General features: G+C 38.8%; 1 long non-coding RNA gene across 1 annotated transcript; it reads right to left on the bottom strand.

Annotated features, from left to right (window-relative positions):
• Positions 1-5482: 5482 nt before the first annotated feature.
• Positions 5483-6000, bottom strand: LOC122098680. The gene is made up of 3 exons (XR_006145779.1): positions 5659-6000; positions 5556-5557; positions 5483-5493 (listed from the first exon to the last, which is right to left on the bottom strand). It is a non-coding gene; the product is annotated as an uncharacterized LOC122098680 (long non-coding RNA).

Consider the following 6000-nt stretch of genomic DNA (forward strand, 5'->3'; position numbering starts at 1 on the left):
ACAGGAAAGTCCATGAGACTCTTATCTCCAATTAATCACAGAAAAAGCTGGAGAAATGTGGCTCAAGTGGTAGAGCGCTAGCCTTGAACAAAAGAGGCTGATGTCTAGCACCAAGTTCAAGCCCTAGGACCTACAAAAACAAAAGACAAAATCTGCCAAAAATGGATTCAAATTCCTATTGCATAACTCAACAGGTGTGTAGACTTGAAAAAAAAATTTTAGCTATCACTCAGCTTCTTCCTGACAATATTTATCTTGTGGGCTGTTTTAGTCTTTCCAGTAGTACTAGGGCACAATAGCAGGGACTGGAAAATTTATAATGCATATATAATTAAGAGAAGTAGAAATGGTTCTAGAAACTGGGACAATTGGGACCAAGGACTTAGCATCTGATGAAGGCCTCATAGCTACAGCTTCCTATAGCAGATATTAGAGGAACTAGAGAGGATGAGAGAGGGGGGGAGGGAGGGGGAGAAAGAGAGAGAGGCAGGCAGATAGTGCAAAGAGGAGCAAAGTCACCACTGTATGGTTCTATTCCCATCGTAATAGCATTAATCCATTCATGAAGAGAGTTGAACCCTTATGGCCTAGACACCTCTAAGGGCTTCATCTTTTAATACCCTGAACAACAGCCACTAAACTTCCTTAGGTATTAGAGAGAATAAATACCCATACCTTAATACGAGTGAATCATGTGTACTACATAAGATTTTTCTGCCCACACTTGCGTATGTCTACATACATACACACATACAACTATTTAGCAGGTAGGAATTGCTCACCAAATCAGTATTCTCATTTCCTTTCATATGTATTTATGATAGCATGCTTCTGAGCAATTTGAAATCAGAAACATAATTAGCTATAGGAGAGAAATTTTTCATGAATAATCACAAAAGAGTTGTTTCAACACATCCATGATTTCATCTTGAGGTGGTAATGGAAGTCTGAGGCCATGTTTCTAAATGTATTGTTCCTACTTCCAAGAGATTTCCATCTCAGTTCTGCCACTACTGGGCTGTGAGTTTTGGGAGGAAAGACTTTACCTCTCTGACCCACTAGTTTTTTTTTGGAGGGGGGGGTCCGGTCGCAGGGCCTGAACTCTGGGCCTGGGTGCTGTCCCTCAGCTCTTCAGCTCAAGGCTAGAGCTCTACCACTTGAGCCACAGCGCCACTTCCGGATTTTTTTCTTTTTTTGCTTATGTGGTGCTGAGGAATCGAACCCAGGGCCTCAGGCATGCAAGGCAAGCGCTCTACCACCGAGCCACCTTCCCAGCCCTGACCCGCTAGTTTTGAATATGTACGACATGGATATTCCTTAATGACGTCATGGTTCTTTGTAGCTAAATTTGAAGATGATAATAAAAGTAATAATAATAAAACTTTAAAAAATATACCATGATTTTTCTTCACTCTACTTCTACTCCTTTTATCCCCTCTTACTGGCGTTTTGTTTTTTTCATAGATAGATAGATATAGATATAGATAGATAGATATAGATAAAATATATAGACTATATCCATATGCATGTATATGCATATGTATATATAATGTCTGAGTATTTACATTCTGTCAAATTCATATGTGAAAGCTTAATGCCCAAAGTGATCATATTAAGTGGTATGCCACTTGGGAGGTGATCAGGAGTGCAGAGCTCTCAGGAAAGGCCAGAGTGCTGTGACGGAAGAAGAGCTCTCCAAGGCTTCTCTTCTCTCCACCACGTAGGCACAGAAGCCTCTGTCTATGAGCCAGAACCAGGCTGTCATCGGGGCCTTCTCCACATCAGAAATAAGAGTCCCACTGCCAATTAGCCACCTCGTTTATGAGGTTTCGAGCAGCCTGAATGGAGAAAGCACACATATCACTTTTTCTCTTCTCAAAATTATTCCCTGTTGGTTCAAATTTGTCTGAGAAGTTCTGACTTTCAGTTCTTTTCTGCACCTTTGACAAACATCTTTAATGTATACCTAACGTGACATACATTGTGCTCTCCCCAGACTTAACAAACTGGCAATTAAATTATTGTAGCAATTGAATTTAGTTTCCAGAACTGCTGGTATTTCTCTAACATTAAGCCTTTGTGAGTTTGGATGCATTGGAGTTTGAACTCAGGGACTCACACCTGCTAGGCTTGTGCAGTACCACAGGGTCACACCTTTACTGCTGCTTTTTGCTGGTTAGTTTTAACATAGGGTCATGCTTCCCACCCAAGAGCAAGACGCATCTTTGGGAATGGGGGAAACGCGTTCATTCACATTGTTACTTGCTCTGAGTGCTATGAAGAGGTGCATTCTCACATGGATGATGGGAGGGAAGGAATATCCTGTCTGCCCAGTTTGTGTTTCATTCCTGTTGGGGAAAAATGGTTGCCCTTTCACCCCTTCCCAGTAAGCAATTGCTATTTTAACATTTAGACTAATAGCCATTCATGATCTCCTGGTTCCCCAAATGAGGGAAAAGTTGATCTATTCTCAAAGAAATGCAAGCATAAAATGAACAGAAACCAAATTGAAATATTTTGGGTTACTTTTCCCAATATCATATCTAGCATGGATCCCAGAGACATAGTGATTTGTAAGCAACAATAACAACAATAATAATAAAACTTCTGTCCTAAGTCAACTCTTCTAAACTGAGTCCTTTTATTCCTATATTTCAAATAACCATTAGAATAATCATAGATAGCTTCAACCGAATAGAAAACAACTTTGGAGCCATCAAACAACAGAAAGTTATGTTTATCCTCCTCTAGAAATTTAAACGATCACTGAAATTATTACTCATAATTCTGGACGACAACAAACAGGAATTTCAGGTCCACTTGCCTTCTTGGGGTTTGGAAATTTATGGAGCACAAAATATTAGTGATTTTTTTTCAACCAGAAGGTAGAAAGAAACAAAACAACAACAATGCAAGCGAGAGCGCATTCTATGCCAAAGGCTAGGGTGATATTTTCATGAGGTTCCTTTGAAACATTGGAGTCGTAATCACAGTAGGAATAATAATTATGGGAATACCTCTGGTAATTGCAGCTCTGTTAGGAGGTTGAGTGTTCTGGATCGTCTGTGTGCCACCTTGTGGTCAGATGCATGCAAGTTTTCCATCAAGTCAATCTGGAAAGCTTTTATTTTTCCTCCACAGCCATGGGATCATATTTGGAAGATTAACTTACTTAGCAGGTTGTCAGTCATATTTACAAGATACCAGGGGCAGCCATTCAACTCAGAAACTAGCATACATGGAGAACCAGCAAATGATGTTGGTCTCAGTACAGATTTCATGGGGTTGATTTTTCTCTCTGCTGCTTCAACATGGGTAATATGTCTAGAAGGGGAAAGTGGAGTCCTTTTAGGCTGGCATCTCAATCAGCAAATAGAGACATGGAACTTTGGATAGTTTCTATCGATAATCGAACACACACACACACACAAACATCCCAGCAAACTACTTATTGCAAGAGAAAGCAGCCAGCATTTAGGTGATCAATTACTAAGATTGTTTCAGAATGATGATATATAGAAGGAGCTTAATAAACACAATCTTAAGGACTGAGTAAAGATTTGCTTTGCAAGTGTGTGCAATATCATCTCATAATTTTATCCACTTCAAAGAGCTGTGATATTTGTTTAAAGGATTTTTTTTTGTTTGCCAAATTCCGCTTTTGTCAGTATCCAGATGTGAAGAACAGAGAAAGACAGGATTGGCCATCTTCCCACAGAGTGCTGTCTACTAAGGATTAAATACGATATTTAAAAATGAGCCCAGAAATATAATAGTCTTATACAATCAGGGCTTAGCTGATATATATATATATACATATATATATATATACACACATATATGTACATACATAAGCATGCACATTAGCACATATTATATATATACATTGTATACCATCTCTCTATATATATATGTAATCAAGATAAAAATATTAGAAAATAATAAGATGCAGCATGCCCCTAACCTTAAGAAGAGAGAAGATAGTTCAGAAGTGATTTTTATCCATTGTCTCAGACAGGCTGAGACACCTGCTTTGCTGGTATGGTGTAAGCCAATCAATCCTTGTTTCAGTCTCCATCTCTTGGTCTCTCTCTCCTTGATTTTCCTATCACTTGATCTTCTTTAGCTCTTCTATGTCTTATTCTCACTCTATATTTAGTCTCTCTGTCTCTTGTTGTCTGTCTCTTTCTCTTTGTCTCTTTATTTCACTCTCTAATTTAGATGGAAATCTAGGAGGCCCACTGACACAAACTTGAATCCCAGCCTACAGATTGCTTCATATGGCCTTAGGCAAACTACTCAAACTTCTAAGCCTTTTCTGTATCTGTTGAATAGGGGTTAAAGTAGTTTTCTCATAAACTTGTGACAATTACATGACACATGGTATGTAAAAGCCCTAAAGACAATACCATGCATGGAGTAAATGGCCAATAGATAGTGCCTATTTTTTGTTACTATGTGAAAGATGTGTATTTTAGTATTACAATCCCTGTCGTCTTAAGCTGTCCTAACAACCTTATTTATAGATAGGATGTCTTTGTAAATCAGAGTTAGTAGGCAATGTGTCTCATAGAATTTCAGAACAGAAGTTCCTGGGTACTTCTTCTAACTACTTTATTAATGAAATATGCAGAACTAGGACCAAAACATGTGTAATCATCTGTTAATTACAGAACTAATAAAAAGAACTCTGCATCCTTACCCAGAGTTCCTGGAAATGAATAATAAGTACTTTAATTCATGCAATTTCATTTCTCTCATTTAATCTTCTTGCCTTGCTTCTTGTCATCCTTTGTTCCTTCGTTCGTTTGTTCCTTCCTTCCTTCCTTCCACTCCCTCCCTCCCTTCTTCCGTCCTGCTTTCCTTTCTTCCTTTCTGTCTCCTTACTTCCCTCCTTTCTTGCCTCCTTTCCTTCTTTCCATCTTCCTTTCCTCCTCTTATGTATCTAAGACCAGAATTAATGGAGCCAAAATGAGATAAAATTTTGACACCGGAACTTGATTTTTAATGCATTAATTCATGCATTCTTATATTGAGAATCTACATTGGATCAGGATATCCATAGACATTCTAATGTGATGATGAACTAAATGTGTGTGTGTGGGGGGGAAAGTCTTGTTATGAAACTTAAACTTAGAGAGACAGAAGTAAAGAAACAAACATACAATTTGATGTCAGGACCACAAAGAGATACAAAAAAGAAAGGAATTTACCCATGCATGGGGCAACAGGCTCAGACACCAAGAACAGAAAAAAGCAAAGTGGCAAGTGAATACCTGAAAAAGAGTTCCCAGCACATACAAGTACCCTGTAACAGAATTTGAGAATCTGGAGCAGTAGCAAAAATTTAGTATGTTTCCGAGAACTATTTGATGCCCAAATGGGAATGAAGAATAGGGAACCATATATATGAACTTGGAGTGGAGGGAGAAAGTCAGACCTGACACTAAATTTTGAAGCCATTTGCCTAATGGTTTAAAACTGCAGGCCAGCCTGGGGCCTCTTGAGAATAAATACAAAATAGAGACCAGAGGTATAACATTGAGCCAGGACACTGCTATGTTGTACAGAAGAGACATTAAGGAACTTCATAAAGATGAATGAGAAGGAGTAATTTTGAAGGTATAAGGAAGGGCAGAGAAATATTAACATATAAACCAAATGCAGAACTGATGACTCTGATGGGTAAGATTAGATGTAATCTCATCTATTTGAGAGGCTGGAGACTAGAGGAGAGTGCGTTTAGATCAACTCCTGGTAGAAAAGTGCACATTACTCCATCACCACAGAGGGAATCTGGACACCACGGTGCACACAGGTGACCCCAGCAATGATGGAAAGCCTAAAACTATGTGGATTGCAGCTCAGGAGGTGAGAGCCTATTTCAAAAATAACCAGCAAAAACAAGGTTGGAGGCATGGGCAAAATGGTAGAACATCTTCTTAACAAGCATAAAGCTCTGGAGTTTAAATCTCAGTATGAAGAAGAAGGAGAAGGAGA

The sequence above is a fragment of the Dipodomys spectabilis genome, unplaced genomic scaffold, assembly GCF_019054845.1.
Source record: "Dipodomys spectabilis isolate Male_0828 unplaced genomic scaffold, ASM1905484v1 ptg000485l, whole genome shotgun sequence".
NCBI classification, from domain to species: Eukaryota; Metazoa; Chordata; class Mammalia; order Rodentia; family Heteromyidae; genus Dipodomys; species Dipodomys spectabilis.